The sequence below is a fragment of the Apteryx mantelli genome, chromosome 19 (assembly GCF_036417845.1).
Source record: "Apteryx mantelli isolate bAptMan1 chromosome 19, bAptMan1.hap1, whole genome shotgun sequence".
In the NCBI taxonomy this organism is placed as follows: domain Eukaryota; kingdom Metazoa; phylum Chordata; class Aves; order Apterygiformes; family Apterygidae; genus Apteryx; species Apteryx mantelli.
This window is the reverse complement of record NC_089996.1, coordinates 9,768,856-9,794,309: the sequence shown is the minus strand read 5'-3', so window position 1 is coordinate 9,794,309 and position 25,454 is coordinate 9,768,856. Positions and strand designations below refer to the sequence as shown.

At 40.5% G+C, this 25,454-nt stretch overlaps 1 protein-coding gene across 3 annotated transcripts in view; it reads right to left on the bottom strand.

The window, feature by feature from the left end:
• The window catches only part of GRB2 (growth factor receptor bound protein 2), a 63,621-nt gene that overhangs the window by 11,951 nt on the left and 26,216 nt on the right, over positions 1–25,454 (bottom strand). The gene's annotated exons all lie outside the window — the stretch shown is intronic.

Below are 25,454 nucleotides of genomic sequence, written 5' to 3'. Positions count from 1 at the left end.
AACGGTGCCAGTCATTCTGCTCCACTGTATCCCACAGACTTCCAGAACGGTGGTGAGCAAAAAGCTGGACCAATAATTTAAAACAAAGAGTTTTAGTACCAAAGCCACGCGCTTTTGTAAGAAAGTCACTGGAAGTCACTATACATCCACAGGTACCTTTCTGTTTAACAACCTAACTAGACTGACTTCTGTGCCAGAGGTTAGTTAACCGTCATCGCTACACACTCATTGCAAAATCTGAAAGCCAAGAAATTCTGATTCTTTATCTCTAATGATCACTCATTCTGAATTCCACTGACAAACCTGCTGATGCTTTCAGCATAAATAGGATTGCATTCAGCTTTTCTACATTTGCACTGGTTACGTACTGGATATTTTGATGATTCTAGGCAACATCTATATTATAGAGAATTTTACAAAACAAAAACTCATGACAGAAATGGCATGGGCCCAGCTGCAGATAAGACTGTCAGCTTCTTTTTTTTTTGCTGATACAGGTTAAAATCTGTTTAAATTAGAGAACAGAAATGGTGACTTGCTTTATTAACATAAAAAAATGCTCAACAGGCAAGTCAAACCCAAACAACAAATGTAGATGAACAAGGTTTCCCTTTTTTAAAGGGATACAGTTTTTTTTTTTTTAAACTATAACTTCATTCTAAAAATGAATGCAAGATCAGGAGTTATAAGACAGGAGACATGTTAGTAGGTAGCATTAAAAAGCACATAAATCAATACTTCAAAGCATACTTGCTCTCAAAATCTTGGTGCTCTGTTTTTCATTGAATTTCTGTCAACTGCCACAGTGCAACAGAGATTCTTGAACAAAGTAGGATCATGTTCCACAAAGCAAACCATGCTATAGTTTGAAATCACCTCTCCCCAAACTGATTTTATTTGGTTTTGGAAGTCAACATGACATAGATCCTGCCCCCCTCACCTTTCTTTGTTTTAATTTTGACCATAAAGCACTAAAGCAATACTTTTTTTCCAGCACTTTCTTCCTTCTCAATTTTCTGAAGTTTCTTCCTTTGCAACAAAAGGCTAGATCTGATAAAAAAAAAAACCCAAACAAACAGATACATTTATAACCTTAAATCACAAGTGTCACATGATTAAGGATGTCTAAGTGGGGGAAGATGAGGAAATACAAAGAGCAGAAAAGATACACATGCAGGATATCACAGAGCAGATCCAGAAATCACATACAAAATATGAATACAGTTACAGTGAAGGCATTAACTTAAAAAAATAATCTCATGAGCAATTATGTCCCTTTATGGCTTTTTTTTTTTTTGGAACTCTTTTGGAAGAGTTAGGAGATGAAATTAAAAAGGAAAACCAGAAAGAACAACTGTAGCTGATGGAAGTGCTTCAGAAAATTAAACTCTAAAAGATCAATTTTTGCTGCCATCCAACAATTATATGACATGTTAACACTCTAATCTGTCCCACTGCTGACTGCTAGATCTGAAAGAAAAAGAAACCTAATCACCTACTGAGATGGAAGCCAGTAAAGCAGAAGAAGAGGAGAACGAAATCTGAACGGCCACAGTGAGTTGCAGTGGATGACAGTCACCTGCCTCTTCCCTAGCTCCCAACCGCGTAGGCTGCCGCTACGACGCATTTCCCCCCGGTGCCAATACTCCAGCAGAGCGATGCAGCACAGGACCAGGGCTGCATCTACAGAACTTCAGGTGAGCAAAGACACGCACCTTTACGACCCATTTCAGGATATTTTTAGTTGAAGAAGAGACTTTAATACTGAAGATATCTTAAGTATTTTTTCATATGGATAAAAATATTCAAACTATCTTTTGTGCAGTTACTGCGTCGGGTTTCCATTTACTTATAAGCATCGTTTTAGTCGCACTGGAGCGCAGCTGTTCAGATAAGGATAATCTGCCCGCAGGTCAGGAGTGGTTCAAGTGTGGCTCCGCTACTAGCACCGAGGTAAACGCTTGCACATGGGCAGTCGGCACAGATCAGCTGACATCTGCTAAATTGCCTTTAAGCAAAAAAAACGTGCCCATCTCAGAACCGCTGCAGCAACGGCAAGGGAGCCTCGTGCGCAGAGCTGCTTCCATTTCAGCATACGAAATACAGGTAGAGGACACCAGCGGCAGCTCTGGGATCCTGACTAGGGGAGATGGAGGTTAAAAACAGTGAAAAAAGTGAATGGCGTAAGGGCAAAGCAGACAAAGGGCATGGCTTGAAGCCCTAGCTTGTAGTCACAGAAGGATTTTGGCTTATAGCTCGTATGCTCAGGAAGCTTGGTTGCTTGTTATATGCCCCAGCAGTCATCAACAGTCATGTATACAATGTAACAGAACACCAACAAAGCACGTTTTGATGTTATTCCTAACAAGCCAATTCTTACGTGGTAACATGCACTCCTTTATCAAAGATGGCACAGATGAAACCTCTGACAAGATCGTGTACTACAAACCGATTTCATTACCTTTAGAGAGTGCAGTTAACGGATACAGCAGTCTATTCTCTTCCAAAAAGAAAAAAAGGAAAAAAAAAGACTGTAGCATACGAAGGAATATTATCACATATTTGTGCTTTTGGCAGTAGGTATTAAAAAATTATCAGAAATTCTAATGCCCAAATGTAAATTATTTTAATGAGTTTTATCTTGCTCTGAAGATATGCTAATAGATCTGGAGGAGCCAAATCACACAGGACTTGGGGTACTCATTAACGCTTGGCCTGGAGACAAACGCCAGCGAGGGAGCATTGCGGAGGCATGCACTAAGCTTTGGGACAGAAAAAAATAGCTGGATAAAAGGCATAGTAAGGTGAACCACCTACACACACACACAACCTGTTCGGGGGACTTCAGCTGTGATAACGAATCCTCCACAACTCTCCACCTCAGGGTCTTTGTCCGCTCCAAGGACTCTCTTTTTCCCTGCTTCACACTTGGATTGACATATCTTCATAGCTGGTTGTCCTTTCTAGGATCATTTTAACTAGCTGTCAGAGCTCCATTCACACCCTGGCAGACGGCCAGACTATCCATGTCCTACACTACATACTAGAGAGCTTATACGCACACAGCCACCCTGCGAGCACGACTGTTTCCCCCTTTCAGAGGCAACACAACCGCCTTTAGAAAGCTGCGTGTTCAAGTCTCATTTGACGAGGAGCCACCTCCAACGCACAGATGTCTACAAAATCATTTGTTCTCACAGTGTCCTAAACAGGCACTTCTGGAGCTGCTCCCGGGGCTTAGCTGAGCAAAAACCTGAAAGTCAGGACAACTTTGCAGTCCCATGTGTAATCCAGGAATTTTGGTTGCTACTATGATGTTACGTAGCTATTACTATGACAACTGCAAAATAATCATGCAAAATTTCAGCTTACGCCACTAACAGTTTTCAGTTACGCCACTAACATCCATTACTGAAATACAACTAAAATAAAGCAAGAACACACTAAAGAAACGTCCACACTGCTGCAGTCAGCTTAGATGTTTACATCCAACATTTTTTTTTTTGACATTAAGCCCACAAAAAAGAAAGACCTGACTTTGTCTCATTAAACCATTTTGCTATGAAACACTTAAGCATCTAGCAAATCTGTCTATCCCATAACTACAAGTGGCCTCCTAGATCTCTGGATGATAATTTTAAGATTAAAATTCTCATCTGGATATTTTAAAAAGTGACATGCCTCTAAGAAAAATAAAGAATTTTAATTGAACTATCATAAAATGTTTCCAGACTTACCAGAGCTATAAAATTTAGTCTAAATACTGCATACATCACTGGATTTTGCTTAGAAGATTTCCCCAAGTACAAATAAACACAGATAAATTAAGCATGAAAATGAGACTGTTAGATTCCCTGCTCCAAATCGAGACAGCCTTCCGAGTTTGCAAAAACCTAAAAGCACAAACACTTATTTATCTTAACAAACATTAAGAACTGCTGCTTTTTGTATTGGTCAAAACACGAAACATTCCTCTGCAGCCAATCCTCCTGCCTGCTGTAGATCTAATCCAGTCTACGACCGAGTAACTCTTCCTTTCACACTGAGGCATCTGTGCCTGCGAGGAGGAAGGAGGAAGGATATTTTTAGCCATTACATTTGAACACATACTGCCATGTGATGTCCTCAGCCTGGAGTCAGCCCTGCTTTACAGTAAGAGTGGCTCAACTGCTGCCTCTCAGTTTCCGAGGTTGATACTAGATCTCTTATCAACAACAGCCCATCTGTTCCCATGGAAATGGGGAAAAGGCCCTGCCGGAGAGCTGCACAACAAGGCTGCAGTGGCTTGCAGAAAACTTTCCAAGCCATTTGCCATCCCATACCTGGCGAATGCTTCTGAACACAGCTTTTCGACCCTGATGAACTGCTGCACAGTAAGGCTCAAAACCAAACAATTTTCAGGAACACGCAGACACGAAACTGGAATGAAACAAGCAGATCTGTCATCGCGACTCAGGCTGACTCCCACATGCAAATGTAAAGCTAAACATAATGCCCCAAATGTACTTATACACTTGCAAATTTAGCCAAATTCATCAGAATGCCTGAGTTTTGGATAGGAAGCCCAACAAACTTGTTCAGAGAGGGCTCTGGGCTTTGGCTGAGCCCCCGCCTTCCCCTGCACTGTAAGGTTTCACGATCTTTGCAGTGCTAACTCAAACAGAAGGCAACAACTGCTTAAGTGCAACCTGTTAGCTGCCAGTGTGGTTTTCCTCCTCAACAATGCTGCATTGACACTGCCGCAATGAAAACAATGCAGTGTATTAAAAACCCTCCCAAAGTCTTGGAAAGCACAGGACACTCAAACGAGCACAGGAATTAAAGCAATAATAAAAATGAGCAAGTGATTCAAATCCAGTAACAGCACAACTGAATTTTTAACCCAGAAATTATTTGTCCCAGAGCGGAGCGGTGGTCGGAGAGCGCTGTTGATTGAGTTTCAATGACAAATAGCAGCACTGGGAAGCTTCAGGACTGCCACATCTCACCCCTCTGCAGAAGGGTTTTAACACAGCTTTTCCTTTCAGAGAAAAATGGCTCCTGTTTCTGCTCCGAGAGGCGCGAACTAGCCACATTACAAGCAGGCACCCATTGCTTCAATGGAAGCTGCACCTGAATTCAACAGAGGTCAGTATAGTCATTATACAGCATTTTTCTTCCCCAAAGCTATTGCAAAAGGCATCCCAGGATATTAAAATTCACCTTGTCGAGGATTCGTAAAAGAGATCCCAGAACAGACTCTGCCTGGTAACCTACACCCCCCTTCCTCATCCTCACGTTCAGGAGCCTAGAGGCAGCAACGCTGCTGAACCAACGAGGCCTCCTCAGCCTAGCTGCCCGAGGCCACCAGCAAGACCGCCGTACCAGGGACACGGCACCTCGGGGGAACCCGCCTGACCAAATGGCATCGCAGATCACACCGAGCTTCCCTTTCAGCTTTCCTTTCCCTTGGTTTATTCATCATGACACCCTGTACAGTTCATTTTAACTCCAAACATTTGATGCAAAAAGATGCATTGGACAACTGAAGACGACTAGCTTAAGAACATGCAACTTTTAAAATATTTTTTTCTTTTCACTCAGTTTATCATAACCACATGTAGGAAAGGGGAAATACATACATTTTCCAAATCAAAACCCAAAGCATCATGTTTGGACATGACTATCTAAGATTGTGAATACTCACTCTCTAAGTAGCTATAAAAAGCTGTGAAAACATACATAAAAACCCAGAGAGAAAATGTTACGTGAAATGGTCAAAAAAACCCAGAGAAAGATTATTTCTTAAACTGCACTCAATACCCAGTGTTATAGATTAATATCTAAATAATGCATGTAGATCGTAATATGCAATAATGTATTACGGATATATATATTTTTTATTCTCGCCCTAACCCCAATTCCCTGTCATCGCTATAAAAACGCTTCTTCCACTCTTATCCTCTTAAAGCCAAAAGAAGCGCACAAAACCCAAACTTCCCAAAATGCGTTTCAGAAATTCTTCCCACCACAACCAACGTACAAGGCTCTTCTTCCCCATCCTTCGAGTGGTGATTTTTCTCAGAAGCCTTATCTGAAGCAATGACTGTTACTTCAACATGGCACATACACTGACTTTTCACATTGACACCGTTTACTACAGCAAGCCAAGCTGCCAAAAGCAAGAATTGAGGAGTGCGAGCTCCAAAGCGTGCAAAACAAAACACTAGAGTCTGGGTTACATAGTGCTGTCTTTGGTCATATTTTCTTCTTAAAGAAACTACATTATTTACATTTGCCTTGTAGGAACCCGATAATCTAGTCCAAAGTAAAACATAAAACAAAGCTGAAAGCCCACAAGACAAAAACGACACTGGAAGTCACAGGATACAGCCGTTCTAGGACCTCAGGTTCTCTTTCCAAACAGTAAATACCACTCTCCTCTATATCTATTGCACAAGTCCACTCATCACTGAAGTCCTTGTTCCATATAGATGTTTACGGGTAAAGCCAGTACTCCCCTAACTTTCAGAAAGGGCTGATGGGGAGAAGTAGCTGCATAAGATTACAGGAAAGGACGTTATTTTTAACGATGTGAGGAAAAGACAAGCTGTGATGAAAATTCCATGAAATATTTCACCATGCAAAACTCTAGCTAGAGAGCGAGAACTATAGCGGTCAAGAAATTCACAGCAACGCAGGCTGCCAAGCAGAGTCAAGAATGTTGCGGCAAAGCAAAGCCCAAAGACAAAGAACATAGTCAGGGATTAGCGTTCAAGCCTTCACTTCAAAACCACCTTGATTTTTTCGTACATAACACAGGAATACTTTGAGGCAACTTTAAGTCAGCTGAAGTACAATCAAGTCTAACCACAAGGACAGAATGTAGCTCAGACTAACTTACCCTGCCTCTCAGGCTTTGCAAGTCTTGTACTACTTCTTCCCCTCTTGCAAAGGCCTTCTATCCCTCCACCAATTCCTAAGGTGTTTTTTCCTCTCTCTCTCTTTTTTTTTTTTTTTTTAAGATAATAAGGAACAGAGGGAGAGACAGGAGTAAAAAAGAGTCATTGGACAATTCTCTCTATGGCTTACTTTAGGATTACATGGCATAAAGAGATAGGAGAAAAAAACCCCAAACATTTAAAAGTATTTTGTAGCGACCTTCAAAATATCTACCGGAGATCCTAGAAAGAGTCAGTAAAGCTCAAGAAACTTTGCCATAGGTCTCATCTTCAATGAAGTTTCCTTCTGTGTAGGAAGTTTCCACTAGCACAGACACACAGAGTTAAAATGACAATAAATTCACCAGTTTTGTCTACCTTGCTCATGAAGGAGAGAGAGATGCCAGGCTCAGCGATTACAGAAGCCTCTTCACATTTGCCCTCCCACTATCACCACGTTTCTATAAAGTTTAAACCACCAATACCATAAACAGCACATTTTGAAGAAGGTTCATGCAAAACCTCCATTCCAGAAAGAATTAGTAACCTGCAGTAAAACAAGGGCTGGTGATCTTACAAACCAAACAGAAATAGCTTTACACAGCTAGAAGTAGCTAGAGCTAACACATTCTCATGCGGCTTCCCTCAACTAAAGGGCCCCCAAACATTTCGCTGACAACGGGGACTCTCAGAAGTGAGCATCACGTCACATTCAGCAGCTTTATGATGCTTGCGTCACGTCACATTCAGCAGCTTTATGGTGCTTCCGTGAACGCTATAATTCCTATGAACTTCATAAGAATGACTCTTCAACACTTAAGGAGATGGCAGTGAAAGCACTGTTTCATTTCAGTGCTTGATCAAAATGAAATGAAGGAGAGGAGAGGGGAAAAAAAAAGGATTACTATCACAGCCTGAGCTACGCAGCTTGGCTCGTGTATGCAGAGCAGAATGGTAGGGGATTCGCAAGAACAGTTTCTTAAAAAGAGGAAGGGGAGTGTTGTTTTTCCCCTAACAGACCAAGGGTTAGTTTACAGTGACTAAAGACCAGGACCAGCCGCCTTTTATAACTAGCTGTAGTGCTCAGGATGTTATCACGGAAACAGAAGACAAAACATCCTTCCTTAACCTCAAACTCAATCCACATTTAATTTGGAACCACTGAAGAACACAGCATTTGGCCAGTTTTCTGTTATGCAGCATGGATAAGTTTACTTAGGTCCTAGTCAGATGGTCATTTGCCTGCAAATGCAGAGTCTTTCCTTATTCTGAGTTTTATTTAAACAGTAAACAGATCAGTACTGTTTAACTTAGGTTTAAGCAGGGTCCCAAAAGAGGTTGATCAGTGAAGCACAGAAACTGAAGAACAGGTCAAGCTCTGGAGCTGGAGAGCTTTATGCCACTGTCCCCTCTTTACTGAAGAAAGAAAACAGCCTTGAAGTCTGAATAAGATCCTGCTCTATTTGGGAAAGGCTCAAAAACCAAAAAAACACCCAAACCCAAAATAACTCAAATGTACATATGACCATCTGTACACAGAGAACAGAATATATGTTGTCTTAGCCATCTAAATAAGCCCTCAATTTTGAGAAGAAAAAAAATTTGGAAGAACTAGTTTTACCTAGTGGTCAAGAGTAAAGTCTCCTGGGTATCTGCTGCTTACGTAAACGCTATAAATTTCAGGCTCTCTTAAAAGACAAGCTGTTTCCAGCTATCCCTTCAAGTTTAGCAGCACGGATACCAAGCATAAAGCACGTTTGTTATCATATGCTCTACAATACTTAGACAAGTACAACCAACTACAACTTTTCAGAATGGCCTTTAATGAAATCATAAGGCTTTTGTAAGAGCTCTTGGCACAACCTCTGAGAGATGAAGGTTGAAAGTCACTCTGACAGAAAATAATAATAAAAAAAAGCTATCGAGCATTCCAATGAGAGTGTTTCAGAGATGCTTTCAAGTTCAACGGAGAAACACGGCAGAAATACCAGCAACGGCCCTGTGTTAGTTTGCAGTCATATCAAAATCATACATTTCTCACTTATGCAATTTCTATTCAGTAATCATGCTGGCTCTGTTGTAAATCATTACTTGATGGGTGTATATCAAAACAGAACAACTGAAAAAGGCAAGAAAGAACAAGCGATCATAATATGCACTTGCCATTCGAGATGTGCTTGCCCTTTTAGAGCTTCACAGTACAGATGAAGCAGGTCAGATATAGCAAAACCAAAAAATATCCTGGGGAAGTACACAGGCATGTCAGTCCATAAATCAGCCTAGATTCAAAGCTTGGCAAATCCATTCTTAATTTGCTTTGCATAACAAAGAATTTTACTTGTACATCATATAGTTCCAACTTTCTTTGTGCATGTGTCCTATTTTGTCCTAATATCTCTTACTAAAATACACTGCTGGAGAATTTATTTCTCTGCACCTCCAAGGAAGCGGAGCCACCTGTCTCGCACACAGAGACAGGGATAATTTCTCTGTGATTATACAGCAGAGCGATGACCAGGACACAAGTTCCTTGCTAGTTGTCTCACGTGTTGCCTCTAACACACCGCAGCAGTCATATGACTGAAGCGTACACTAGAGGCCAAAAAAAGGCTTGCACTTCACTGAAGAACAGGATATTGCAACAGATAAACCCAGTCCTTAATCATCTCAAACTTGGTACCCCAAACCTTTACAGATTAAAACCCCCATATCTTTCATTCTGGCTAGAGAAGTTTTGAAGAAATGCAGAGATTAAGACAGACTTTCTATTCCAAATACAGGAGAGCTACAATTTTGGGGGTACAAAGTTGCAAATTTCCTTCTCCCGACAGGTTCCTTTACCTCTGCTGTACTTCATTGTCCAAGAAACCAAGTCCAACACTCCACTCCTGTACTATCACTCTTAATTAACCCTCTTTCTAACACACAAACTCTCAAGGAATTTATTAATTACTTTCCCATCTGGTTAAGAGTGATTTGTTGAGTGACATGAAGCAGTTGCTCCGTACAAGAGGCTCTCTCATAGCAAAGGCAACTCTAATGTCTGTAGACAGAATTGCCATGTGGTACACAGGCAATAGCAGGTCAAAGTCTAAAAGTGTGTGAAGGAAGATGAACAGCTATGTGACATAAACCTTCATAAAGAAGGTGACTGCAGCCTCCGAAGCTGGGTGTTCCTCAGCCCGCTTAGTGGCCTGCAAAAATACCACAACATGCAAGGCAAATCTGCCAGCTTCAGAAAAGCCAGGCAGGAGGGAAGACGACAACTAAGTCGAACAGCCTAGATTCAATCAATCTTTGATCAGAAATTTAGGATATGTGACTAGAGGGCAGTTTTACGGTTCTCCTGTGGACTCCAGAACTGGACAACTGTGCTCCACAGCCACAGCCTTACAAGCACCGAGGGGAAAATCATGCGTGCTGTGTGGGTATTGCAGTCCTGTCTATACACTTCGTTATGAGTTTTGCCTGTGTTAGGAGCGTGACATCACCTCATTTTCAATCAGTCTTCCGTTGTAACACTTGGGGTATTTTCAGAGGAACTGATACCTAGCTAGTTATTCCCCAACCTGTACTGCTGCAGCTGATTATTTCTGCGCACATATGTGACAGTATATTCATCCTTACTGAACATCTTCCTGTTTTTATAATGTATTTCTTCAGACTATCAAGATCATTTTGAATCGTCTTTGACGTACATAAGCCCACCTCAACTAATCACCACCCACAAATATTACAAGCATGCTCTGTTTCATCATCCTATTTGTTAATACAATAAATATTGTCATACCCACGACAATCTCGTGGAAAGCCACTCACAGCCTTCACTACCAAGCCCAAGTATGGTTCTCTAGATATCTTTACATCCCTTCCTATAGCAGCTTGCAGCTAAATAAGATCTCCCTAGTTGCTTATAAAACAGGCTGCCAAGGTCAAAGCACTAACAGGCTTGGTACCCCAGGATGCACCAGGGCTTGACACTTCAAATGACTAACATGTCTAAGACATTATTGAAAACTTGAAAAAAGAAAAAAAAAGCCTTATACTGACAACCAGACTATTTGGTGGGAAACAAGACAGATACCAACATTGATTGCCTGCTACAAAGCAATCCAGAAGGAAAAATGAAAAGGTTGCCCAAAACCACCACCGAAGCCCACCACATTTCAGCAGGAAGCCTAATTAGAAACTCTATCTGCTACATTTTAAAGCACACTAGAAGAGAAAAGATACAACCCTTAAAGGCCTTAAAGACAAATTCAAAGGCAATCAGAATACAGACTTTCGTTTTTTGTTTTTAAAGGAAGTAAATTTAGTGGAGCTGCAGCTGCGTTGGCTGGCCAAAGAGCAATCCCAACCACATGGGTGACACAAAGGTCTAATGCGCTTCCAAAGATCACGACAAGAAACAGATCCCTATTAACTAGACTATCAGCAACACGACAGAAGAAAGGCTTCCAGAGCAATGTTAATATGGCATATAATTTCAAGACAAATAATTTTCTATTTTTTTTCCTTAAACGTATGGTTTTATTTAAACCGTTTTATTACATAGTATGTACTCACATGCATAACTTTTTACTATGTGGGCAAGTTAACAGAGCAACAAAAACCTTAACTCTGCTTCCTACAATTTCAAAGTTTGCAAGCTGTAAGATTCTGTTAGCATAAATTCTGGCATTAAATATAGATTGCTTAATATTTTATAGCACTATAAAGTTTACAGAATATGAAACAGTCTGCCTTGATATATATCTTTGCCAGAGAGATATCAGGAAAAGTAAAATATTTGACATTTAATTGTCTATAGAACAAAGTTCCCTAGGTCAGTTACACCTGATGTCCCATATTAAAAAAAGCAAAGTTGAAAAACATATGTAATAGTTCAGTTATTTTGATATTACTGAAGTTCCACACATTTTGCTTGCTGGTCCTGAAAAACACAGTTGTTAAGCTGCACCTTGAAAGGTGGAACAGTTATTGGATTGAACACAGAGCTGTACGCCCAAAACCAGATAATTTACTCAAATCTGCATTCAGAAACGAGGATGTTTGCAGGCATATCTCACAAAAGGGTCAGCAATTAAATTGTTAATGCTGATACTACATGCAGATCTTGACCTAGAAATAACAATCCTCCTAGCTAATTCACACTTCTGAGCATGAATTTCCAGCTATCTACAAACTCAGAGACTACACTATCAGTCTGTAGTGGCTAGATGTTTGGCAGCAGCAGCGTCGGAGTTGGTTTCTGCAGTCACTGCCTTGTGGCTACTCCTCCCACACGCACCCCGTGCAGCAGTAACAGGCGTTTGTGTAGCTGAACAGATTGGGGAACTGAGCTGACTAAAAAATAGTTTAGGGAGGTGGGGTATTTTTCAGCTGGACTAGTCACCTGTCTCAGTTCACTGGCTGGCTACACAGATACCTGCAAGCGCAGGGTACAACTCCAGAACTGAAACAGCGTCTGCGGGGAAGGGAAGGAAAGGAAAGGAAAGGAATAGGGCAGGACTGCTTGAGCAGGCTCTGCCGTGAAGCAAACGCCCTGCATTCCACTTTCAGAAGACAGAAAAGAAAAGGCTGTTCTGCAGTTCTTAAAAAACCCCCAACACCTTACACATGCAACACTTGGAGGGCAAAAGCTCTTAATGTTCAAGAACGGAGAACCTGGGTGGTCCTGCAAAAAGGCAGCAAAAGCCCAGGCTCAACTGACTGACTATCAGTGGGAGGAGGGGAAATGGGGAAGCAGGAGTGAGGACCCCACGGAGGCTTGCAGAGGTATGTGTTTCCTCTGATGATAGGCTTATTCGGGTAAGTGTTAAAGCAGGTTTTTCTAGCTGCATCCATATTGAGGCTGTGACCTTTAACAGATAAGACAGGAAGAAAAGTTACCTTCAGGTTAGCCAGGCAGGTTAAATTAAGCCTCATACTAATGCTGGCAAGAGACATCTGAAGGTCTAAGCAGCATAGACATCAAAAACACAGGTGTCATGCATGAAACAGCTGTCAAGGTCAGGGACACTTTAAAAAAAGTGGTGGGCTGACCAGGCTTTTTCTGCTCCATAATTTCAACAATGACAGCTGTCAGTCCTTCTGACAAGTTGAATTTTTTTAAGGTTACATCACTGACATGTACGGTAAGAAAAATGTCACCCCTTCCATCCAGCTGCACATTGCAAACCTGCACACATGGAAAAGAGCAGGATTTTGTGATTAGATGTTTAAAAATTAGGTGTTACTAATACCAGTGCATAAAACTCAAGCCTATTAAAAAGAGGGTTTCAGGCTACTGCTGACTGCAATATCCTTCTTTCTGCAGCAATTGAACATTCAACATTTATTAATTTCTTGCACATTTAAGACACACGCGTACTTTTCTGTCAGTCCCTAGAGCAAACACTGTGCAATTTGCATTTGAAAATACAGAAGAAGGAAAAGCCCATGTTCCACTACCTTGAGACAGCTGCCCCAAATGCCATCACCGTTCGGTTCAGACCCCAGCTGCACAGGCTGATCATTTTGGCCCATGAAACCAAACTCTGCCATTTCCTGTTAGCACCAAAAAGGAGCTACAGCCTTAATGTTGTAAGAGTAGCGTTATCACCATCCGAACGGCATTTTCCCAAATTCAGGATGTGTCTAGAAGCCCTCCCCCCTCCACATCCCTGCATTTCAGTCTCTGTCCTACGGAAAGCGAAGTCAGTGGTGTTGAAATCTCATTGTGGGATGAGAACTGAAAATTGCTTTCAAACAGTCTGCAGAGGATTTTGCGAGCAATTGCTGCAAAGCAATGCCAATGCTCTTCGAGGGGATCTAAGAATCCCTCCACAAACAATTGTCAGTCCAAACAAAGAAGCTGTATTTCCTACTGCTGTTAGGAAGTGCAACAGCGATTGCATCCACACTTTTGAGAAAGCATAATTTGACTTTGGCTGTAAGATTTATCAGGCAGATTGATGAGAGAAGAACATGATATAAACGCTTATGGGACAGAAGGTACAGATCTTTAATAAGTTGAATTCACACGCTGTCAGAATGGAAAGACTAACAAGTGATAATTAGACCAGAAAATAGAATTTGAAATACTGCAGAAAGCCCCTCTACTTTTCTACTGTGTTATGAAAAATCAGTTTCCAAGCTGAAGGCCAGGTGAATCTTTCAGATGCAAGCCTCATTGCAGTTGCCTTGAGTCAAGAGATACCACAAATAAAAGACTTGCCTCATTGACACAGAGCTTCCAGAACTCTATTTGTTAGAAGTCTGTGCAGGAATCATAGTCCTTGCTTACACAGACAACCTTTATTTCAACTGACTGCAGCCTATCCCCTGCTTGACAAGTATGAAGTTTAGGGGAGGGGGGAACAAAAACCCAAAACAAACAACCCCCCCCCACAAGTTTTGCATTTGCTACAGTACAGGCTCATCATGGTGCTCATTTGAATTATCCTCCTTTTCCAGCAGGCAGGATCTGACTCGTATCAAGCATGAGCAAAGTCAACGAATCCTCCACATTCTTATTTTTCCTTCCACCCTATACAGTCCCTCATAGAAGTTATTACTGGGGGAGTGTCACAGCAACAGCCCTTACATCACCATCTATTCCCCCTTCCTCCTCCACTACCCCAAATGGAACAGGCATGCTATCACTAAGCCAGCTCATGCAATTCTTTATTCTTTGCAATTTCCTACCTCTCATTTGAAAAACAAATACTTCACTGTTATCTAAAAATATATTAAAACACTGCCAGCAACTCAGCACTCAAAGCAAAACAACCATCACCACCCAGTGTGAATGCACAATAGAAGCAGCGTTTTTGGTAAGAGGGCAGATTTTTAAGGAGTTACTGAGAACAGCAAGAAAAATAGTTAAAGCTACAAAAATAAAGGGTTGCTCTATAATCACCAAGAGAACACTGCTCTGCCATCATGAGACTCCACCAAATATCTAGCCCAAGGGTAGGAATCAGAGCGCGCTTTGATAGTGGAGAGAGAGTTCAGTAGTAAGGTCAGTTTAAGGTACTCCTATCCATCCTCATGCCAAAGCTCATCTCCCCCCAGTGCAGCCAGCACAACTATTTTTGGACCAAATCAAGGAACCAACCTCTGAAAAAACACAAATAGACCTTGACAAAAACCTCCTCTCCACAGCTGGCTCTCTTCCCTGACCTAGTTCAGGGTGCAAGTCTACAAGCATCTCCACCACCACAAGTTAAGAGTGACACACAAAGCAGAAGATCCTAAGCCAGAGTTGCCAAATTCTTTGTAAACAAAGACATGTCCCTGAGGCAGTGATTCCAGAAGTGACGTTTTTTGTGACAGTTAAGTTAAGCTTTCCCCACATACCTTCTTTTCTCCAGGCTTTCATTCTCACCTCTGCACCATCCATGCCCAAGGGTTTAAGAAACCAGTGCAAAGGTTATATTTTTCCCCCAGCTGGCTCAGTCTCAATGGAGTTCAAATACGTGAGTCTTGTACCAACAGAACACTGGAACTAGCAGCTAGAGGAAAAGCTTAAGTGGTCCCTGTACTGCAAAACAATGAAGAAGTCTAATTAAGCGTCCCATAGCCAACATATTCGAGGCAGTTGGGGCAGCAAGAACAACTTAAGTGATGTTCCTGCATTGCGTGCTTGTCTCTACTAAGCAAAACCACATTTAACAGTATATTATTCTACAAAAAGGTGCAATTTAGGCTTGATCTATAAAAACAACAGAATGAAGAGGGAAGGAGGAGGAACTTAATTCCTTCTCTCCCAGCTGTTTGATGCACTACCACATCTTTCCCTTCTCCTTTCCAACCTTCTTTCTTCTGCTGCTGCAAATGCAACTTCAAGATAACTGAGGAATACATGTGATGTTCTAAAGACAACTAGTAGAACAGTCAGAAATATTCAAACGCTTTAAAGAGTTCCCTGCTGCATCTAACCTGAAAGTCCATCAGTGTAGTACAATATAATCTCAAATATCCTATAAATCCATTCCAGCAGGCATTACAATAAAATACAGATCTTTTAAAGCCGAAGAACCATGCTTGCTTTTTAACTCCCCCTATAAAATCGGCAGCTTATTGTCATTTTGCCTTCCTTGCTGTCCTACAGGCCTGAGGAAGCAGTAACACTTATTTCGTAACTACTGCCTGAAACTACCCAGCAATGACAGAGCTTCCTTCACAAGTTTAAGACAAAATCCTCTTGTAATCTTCCAAGTCCAACTGACAACGTTTGCATTAGTGTTCTCAACAAACCATACTAGCCCATGCGGAAGAGTTCCTGGAAGAGTTCCTGTCTCTGTCGCAGACTCGACGGTTAACCCTTCACAACCAGTTACGGTTGATCTCCAGTAACAACAGTGAAATTGTGCTGTAGATACTGAAAAGTTTGGGAATTCCATGTTGTGCACGATTCAGTTATCCTTTGCCCATGTAAATTACAGGGTTACACATTTTCTGGCAACAAGCATTAACCGTTGTGTAAGTGACCTGTCAGTGCCTCCAACACGCTGAAGTGAGATCAGGAGCTACTCCATTCAGGCTGATATTTGTGCGTGTCAAATGTTTGTCCCAATATCTGGAAAATTCCGTTTCTATTCAGAATAGCCAGTAAAAAAATTCTGATCTATCATGAACTAAAGATTTCCAGAACACTCTCTTATTTTTAGATTCCCCAAAGGTAAAAAGCACTAAACTGAAAATGGAACCCTTAATAACCATTACTTATTTGTTGTCACATATACAGGGGATTTCATTCTTTCCAATTCACAAGTTAATTTTCTCATTTACGATGGCATGTCTAGACAAAAAAACTCCCCACAAAATAAATTAATCTAACTAGAAAAGTCTTTTAGAGCTTGATTATTTCAGGATGATACAAACATTTAATTCAAAGTTAACAGAACATGCCTTGACTACCATTTCACAAGATTTTTGTAGCTGTAGAAGAAGGGGTTAAAACCAGGAAATTTTCAAATCTAAAGGCTAAGTGTAATGAGATCAGAATAATAAGATTACTATAATCTGCCTCACACACATAGCTAGGATCAGCTCTAATCTCTTCATTTTGAGACAGATGGAAAAAGCATGAAATCAGAGATAACAGGAGGCCAATTTCCTAGAATAGGCAGCTTTTCAAGGTTCACCATAGCATAAGTCAATATTTTGCTAGATTTGTACCTATTTAACCAATTCTAATAGAATATATTGGCAGACAGAACTAGCATCTCCAAATCCACACTACATAAACAATAAGTAAAATATCACCAATGTAATTTCAATATGTTGCAGAATATTAAAGACTAAGTTAGAGACTAATTTACCAAGTCTCTAACTTATACCATTCCCAGATGCTTTAATTGGAAACGCAGCTAATAAAGAGCCAATCAACTGAATAATAGACAAACATCTCAGACTGCATGTGACTAGATTCTACTTACTGATTTTTACTGTAAGGTTGATAAACACTGTTAAGATAGCAATTTGCATCTGTGACCAGTATGACACAAAGCAGTCACGGGAAGCAACTAGGACAGTTTTAATCTTGGTTTAAGCATATTAAAGAGATGCATGGAATGACCCCTTAACTCTCTTATTCTGCAGGATGTAAATTTTTTATTGGGGGGGGGGGCCCATGAAATAGCCACAGATATGCACAATAGTCAAGAGTCATTATGGTGGCCACCATGCAGCTACCTCAGTGGAACCTGGCCAAGATTCAGCAGTAGAGAAATTTAGAGAAATGGAGAAAGCACGGTATACTTTAGCACTAAATAGGGTCAGCAAGATGCCTTGAAATTAAAGAACACTGCTAAGGGAAACAGAGGTAAGAAAGAAATCATCCAAGGAATTAAAAACAAAGAGACTGGTGGCTATAAAATAACTGGAAAAATACTTTTCAATCAGCTAATAGGTCTTAACTTCTTCTAGGAAGAAAGACCTACCCCGTAGGTCAGCGAAAGCCCCAGGCTCTCTAAATCAAAGCCTGCAACATGAGACCTTTGAGGGTCTACGTGAAGTTTAGCTGTATTGTAAGCTAGTTATGCAAAGGCCTGAGAAAAGCTAAAAAAAGCACCACAAGATGCAATCTCTTACAGAGCAGGTTCACCTGTCAGTTCAAGCTAATTGCTCTCATAACTCTTAGAACATATGAGCAGTTTGCATGCATCTGCTCTTCACAAGTAATTTTACAGTACGTCTTAATTCAGCCCACAAGAAGCCTGTTCGCACTCTCGTAGCCCTCATGATTTTGTAACATATTATATAGGCATAGCCACAATTAATTTGGTTAGTATCCACATGAAGCTCTTTCTGTTGCCTCAAACCTGTTTGCACATCTGCATAGCTTGCTGCCTGACCAACCTCTTATCTGTGCATTTTAAGCACTTTTGTGGGAAAGACATGCAGATCTGCAAATGGCCCTTATCACCTACTTCATTTTTGGGGTGTTCCACTGAAGAAAACCAGAAAAAGGGAAGCCTAATCAAACCAGTTCCACAGGGCTGATGAGATGATCCTGTCCACGCAAAAGAACAGCAAAACTGACAACAGTATAACTCCAGCCTCCTGACAGGAATGGTTTTTTGTCCCCTGTCAGAAACTTAACCCAGCTGCATGTAAACAAACCCTTGCTCAAAACCAAACACCTACGTAACTAGATTAGAAATTCAATTATAAATCAGTGTTGAGCAAAATAAAGAGAAATTAATGAAACTTATTTTTTCCTTGCACAAATCAAGATAATTTCAGTGCATACAACTAACAATATTGTCTTTAAATAACATAAGAGCTTAATCGTCCAAAATATAAAAAACACTATTTAAGCCACCTAAAATGTTAATTTACCAGTAAGGAACCGCAACTATATTCATCAGAGAAGAGATTTGTCAACTGCAGAGTAACCACTTTAATCTAGCACATTTTTACTTCAAATAGTTTGACCTGGTTTTGCTGACTTATGTCTAGCAACACCTCAAGTTGAAGAGGAAATGTACAGGTATTTGGTTTGGTTGATCTTCAGAGAATGATGACTTTGAAAAGACGGGAACTTTTCTTGCTATCCAGTCAATGCAAAGCTGTTTGGACTTCCTCTCTAGTGGGAAATGCATGCACATACACATTCACACACAAGCAAGACACTTAGAAATGGTTTCGGAGCAGAACACTGAACGCCTGACTCATTCCTGCCACATTTGCATAATGCAAAGCACACAGGAGATCTTGCAAACCTCTGCGAGAGCTTAAGTGTATGCATCAAACTAAGCAAACTGAAGAGTGTTTGCACAATCGGCTCTAGAACATTATATCCACTTAAAACATTTCACAGAATGTCTCCAACCTCATAAAACAGAGCCAAACACGAAGAAATGAGATGCAGCTTTACTGTACAACATTACATTAGCATCAGTGATTTTTCTGCCAACATTACACTGAACGTGAGAGCAAGAGAAGATAATAAAGAGGCACTGTATTGGAAAAAGATTTTTAGGGGACTCACTTTTAAAGGACTGAGATGGCTCATTGCCATTTTCTTGTGCCTGTGTTTCAACAGATGGGTGGAGCTCCAACAGGCCATCAACAACACTTTCTTTTTTCCTCCACCCCGGGATTATGCTGGTGTTGCACTAATAACCTGAAGTTCAAAGACAGTTCAAACAGTCCATTCTTACAGCCACTTCAAGCCATCACTGGAGGATGTTATGAGACACACACAAGAGATTTCACTCAGCAACTTCAGCCGTTTCTGCCTGGTAAGGTTGTGTAAGAGACCAAGATTTCAAATGAGAGATAAAAGACCTTTGTTTGTAGTAAAAGACCTTTGTTAATCAGAGACATCAAGTACCCTCCAAGTTCAAACTGCAGGGCTGGAGGAAGCAAACTTAAGTGTTGAAAGACAGTCAACAAGGCAAACGGATCAAAAACACACCCCCGAAAATTGGACTTCCGTGGATTTTGCAGCTAAATAACCTTTGTGAAAATGTATGAACCACAACTCTGCTCCACAGGCTGTTTTGAGAAATGTTTCTAAAACAATTCTAAAAGCCAGTAAAAACAAATTGCACCAACAGGTTATGCTCAGCTACTTCTCTAAATCTAGTTTCAGCTACAAGCTGTTCATTTCACTTCCAGGTTTTCTTAACTCTTTGACCATGAGGAATATAAATTTGTCAATATTCTTAATATTGTATCATCATTTTATTAGAAAGACTTAACCAATACACTCATCCACAATCAAACCCAGCTTTTACACTACTGCCAAAAATGCCAGCCTCATCTGCCCAAAGTTTCATCAACTCTTCCATAGTCATTCATGCCTTTAGCATAAGAAAACCTTAATAGGACAGACACAAAGTCTATAAAAACACAGACTAGGGTTAGAGTACCAACTTCTCATTTTGGTCTTTAATTCATAAATTCTGAGCTTAAAATGAAATATATGATTGTTTTCAGTCTGCTATGGAATAATAAACTGTTATATCCCAGAAATCTTCTAATGACATTTAGCTTTAGCCTATTTTGGGTCACAGTGGGCCTTAGTTAAAAAGTGTTGATTCACTCCAAGACTAATCCATTGAAAAAAAAAGTTTAAATAGTTTTTCTTTCTTCTCCAAACTCATCATTAGACAATGGTTCAAATTCTGGAGCACCAACAGCACATAGAATGAAACACCCACAATTCTATACTCACAAAGCCAGCATAGCAAAATTTAGAATTAAAACAGCCTCAATTTAACCAGAAACAGCCCTCCAATTTCTGGCAAAATAGGGAAGACTAGCCTTTAAAAAGAAAAGGGAAAAAAAAAAAAAAACACCCCACACCAGAGCCTGTAAAAATATGCACTCCTCATTAGCCTCAAGAAAGAACACGCTTGAATAATTAATTATAGACTGAAGAGCTGGCAAGAAGGGTGCCTGGACCATAAACAAATAATTAGACGTTAAAGAATAAGGATCATTCCTTTAAAACAAGGAAAGCTATCAGAACTAAGTGGCCTAGATCTAATCCCAGTAAGAAGCCCACATGGAATGCCAGAAGCCATTATGAATGGCAAAAAGGAGAAAGATGAAAATAATCTCCTTTTTTAAAGAGGGGGGAGGAAACATGACCCACTACTGAGTGATGACTACACCCATGCCAGAGAGCTGCTTGATGGTATATAAAATATACTCATTTCAGTGACAAAACAGTGTTCCTGATCTGACCTAAACCAGGAAAGTGCAAGGCCCAAGATTTCCAACGCAAGGTTAACTTGAGTTCTACTTTAGAAAAAGCTCAAAACCACAGCTGTGGAGGCTTACTGTAAGTGATCTTCTGCATTATGCACTGTACAGGAGGGGAAAGGAGAGGGGAAAATGAGGGGCATTAAAAAAAAAAAAAGTGGGCAACATCCACACGCCAAAGCAGATGCCTTCAAAAATTTCCCCTATGTTACGAAGTTCCTCTTTCACTAATAAAACATTTGTTTGTGTCCAATTCTCTCCATAAAGGGAAAAAAAAAACAATTAAATGGAACTTGCTCGCTCTAAGTTAGAGAAGGAAAACTTTCTGTATTGAAGTGACTAAGCCTACAATAGTCCTTGTAGCTCACTATCACATGGCTTGGGAAGAGAGACACTCGTCCAAAGTTACTGAGGTTTAGGGAGAGAAAACAGCATCCTAACTTAAGAATCTTTTCTCAGTTTACAAAGAGTCATTTCCTCTGGGATATTACTGGGACAAACAGGGAAATAAAACTGAAATAAATGAGTACTGGCACGTGCACGTCTCAAAATTACTTGTTGTTAGTATTATACTATTAGAACCACCAGAGATCTCTGCAAGAAAAAGTCTTTTGCTGCTTTCTTGGCTGATGGGCAAAAATTGAAGAGCGTCCTTCCATGAATAATGCAGAAATGCAGGCACTAAATGCCAAAAGCAGCATCTTGCTCCAGAATCCTAGTCAGGACAGCTGAGGCACCAAATTCTTTACAGAAAAGATCAGAGATAACGAAAACTATCTCCTAATTAGTGTCTCAAATTAGAAGAGTTGTTCCAGGTCAAGAACAAATTAAAACAAGAATAGAACTCGTTATGGCTGCACTGCAATAACCTGGAAGGGATATCATAATGCAGGTCACTGACACCCTAGGGTATAGCATTTGACCACAGACTAATTTTAAGCTCCCAAGTACATTATAGTAGCACAATATTTCCATTGTATGTCTCAGTAAAAGCTAAGGCACTAAAACTCTCCCCTGCTGGGAGATCCCAATCAGGAGATCAATGCCTTGACCACAAAAACTCTCCCCCAGGGCCCTGAACAGGGGTCAATCATCCCTACACAACAAAATGGAATTTATGGACCATGCCCCAATGTGGACGCATTCAAAATCTTTCAATTCTCCAAATTTGCAGCTTAGATACTTTTGCAAAAAATGAGGTCTTCCCAGAACTCCAATATGCAAAACCTAGGCCACTAATGTACCAGGATCAGGCCTTATCTAAAGATACTAAATATATCCCTATCTTGCACCATGACAGATGCCAGTTGGTCCCAGCTGGTTTGCAGCAATATTGCTAGTATGCAGCCATAAAACCTCCCTGGAAATACAGTTATCCAATTAAGTTGAGTCTCAAGCAGCTGTTTGGAAGCTGGGCTCTTCTGGCAAAGATATAAAAGCAAAAGGCAGTCTTCACCTTAGACCTCCATTTAATCAGTGGCAAGAGAGAACAAAAATACAGCTCTATATAGAAGATAGATGAATCACTAATTGAGATAAACTAGAATAGTTACAAGGCCAAGACTCAAGCTTTTCTAGGTTTCGTGAGGGTTGTTGTTACACTAAAAATCTACTCAGGTTTTGGGCTACTCATCTCCACAAACACACTCATTAACAACACTGGAAAGCCCCTCAGTGGCTTAACCTAAGGTTAAAACAGAAAACAAAGGGTTCATTTCCATAACGCAGGGAGGTTATACCAGTGGGATCTCACAAGGATCTGTATTGTTCAACAGCCTCGTAATGGATCTGGAAAGGGGACAGATGGGCGAAGTGGCAAAGTTTGCCAATACAGATATATTGAGTACTCAGATCTTCAATTTGTTGAGTTGCAGAGGTGTCTTTTAATACTAGAAGACCAAGTGATAAGCACCAGATTAAAAACAACAAAGTAACACACATGAGGCAAAACCAGAACCAAAACCCAAGAACCATATATTTATGTAACTATAGGCTTTAAATGAGCTATCACACTGCAGGAAATATCCTGAAATCATGGGGGGCAGTAATCTGAAAACAAATCAGAAGCGTTATCTAATGTGCTGTTAAGAAAGAACTGAAAACAAAGCAAATATTTTGACACTATAAATCTGTACTATGTCAATGCCTGAATACTGTGGGTACCTATACTCAACCTATCTCAAAAAAATACATAAACTAAAAAAGAAGTACAGAGAAAGCAACAGGGATAATCCAAGTATGGAGTGGCTTCTGTACTACAGAAGATCAGCCCCTCCCCAACCTCCCTCCCTCAAAGAAGGAAAAAAGAAAAGAAAAAGAGAGAGAGAGAGAGCAAAAGACAAGATGACATCTGCAAATTTATCCTCCCTATGAGAAGTAGGGGGGAAGATGTTTTCTCACCATCTCTTACAAAGGGAGAGGGACAGAAGAGGAAAAAAAAGGCAATAAAATCACCAGGTAGCATGTTTCAAACCAATAAAGGGAACAACTTTTTCTACACAGTGCACAGTTACATTATGGGAAATTAATATTAGAATGTTGTGAAGGGAGAAAGGGCAGATAGACTTAAAATGGGTTTAGAAAGATGCCTGGAGGATACGGCCATCAGTGGCTGCTAAGATGCAATGGTCTAGATACAACCTCCAGCTGAGAAATCTCACTAAAGCCTGGCTGAAGGAAGCCAAGACCGTATACAAGAAGTAAGATAACTACATTCAGTGCTAACTGTCTCACCCACTACAGTCACTGAAAGGGTCCGTCTAGCCCAGGCTCTAATGGCAAATAGTATGGATGGTAAGAGAAGAATAGAGGAACATTATACACATAAAGAGTTTTTTATTACTTCTGATATGGAAAATTGCATATAATTCTCTTCTGATGGAATTGCTCCCAAAATGATACAGGACAGTATTTTAACATTATGATGGCTAGAATTCACTTCCAGAGGAGAAAGTCTAAAGCAGGAATTACTATAAAGGTATAATAAATTTAATATCTGTGGCAACGAACAGTAGGTAGGAGAAAAAGCTGGCTAATACTGGTAGTTGGGAACATGCTACAAGGACTGTGCAAAAAGTCAGCCCAAATCTGTCACAGCTAGTCCGGAAAAACCTTGTCAAACCCAAGGACACCCGTGGTGTGTTCTCTGGTCTTCTCTGCACTCAGACAGCAGAGCTGGCTATGCTCATTCGGATGATGCCTCCCTTCCCCCTTTGCAAACCAGTAATAATTAAGAGTTTGGGGGGAGCATGGTTAAGGAAAAACAAAGTGGCTTTGCAAGAGCTAGATTAGGTACGACCAGACTTCTCATTTTGGACTCTAATCCTGAACAAAATCAGCTAAAACCGGCTAGATTCAAAGCAAACTTCAAAAAAAAAAAAAAAAAAGTATAACTGCATTTGCCTAGTGAGGCCTTCAAACTAAGGAGCTCAAAAGGGGCTACAGCTACCTCCTTCTGGGGTAGCTCAGGCATACGCTTCCACAGCATGCTAATAGCATGCTGACTCACGTAAGACACCCATGGCTAAATTTCAGTAGGTGACCAGACCATAGAGCTGCTGATGTATCAATACATTTGCCTTATGTTTAAGATCTTCAGCTTTTTGGAAAGTAAAAATAATTTTTCTCCTCAACAAATAAGCTTTTCAGGGAAGTTATTATCCATAATGCAAATGCATCAACATTGTGCTTGATGCTGCAGTGAGTTTAGATACGTATTTGTAACCCAAACAGGAGACAGGTAGAATGAAACACAGGCTTTTCAAGAAAAAGAGAGCTCAAGACAATTTACAGAATGATCACAAGCTTCTTTTTACCTGTTCTCTTCCTTTTTACATTACTTAAATAGACTGAATGAAGGAAATAGCTGGGAAGATATACAGGCACAGCTGGGTCAACAATAATCTGTTTGAATATCCTCATTTCTGATGGCCTATAGAGTTACCAGTTTCAATCTGGGTCTTAGTAGGTTAAGACACAATAGTCTTCGCCCATCCATCTTGGCAGAGTAAGTTACACTCTTAACCTAAAAGGCAGTTTTCAGGAAAAACCTGAGGCATGTATCACTTGCTGTTTGTAACAGAACTAAGGAAGTGTCAAGACAGCTTGAAACTGGAAAAGTTTTTAAGTGTCCTAATACTAATGGTCAAAACAGATCAATATATCAGTTTCTGAAAAACTATAGTTTCATTAGAGGTAGGAGAGAGGCCTCAGTGGTGCAAAATATATCTGAAGAACCAAGGACAGAAGTGAAGGCAAGGAAGAAGCAGAAGCTGGCTTCTGCTTCCTCTGTTCCAAAGGTCAAAAGGAAGCCTAAATTGCCACTCT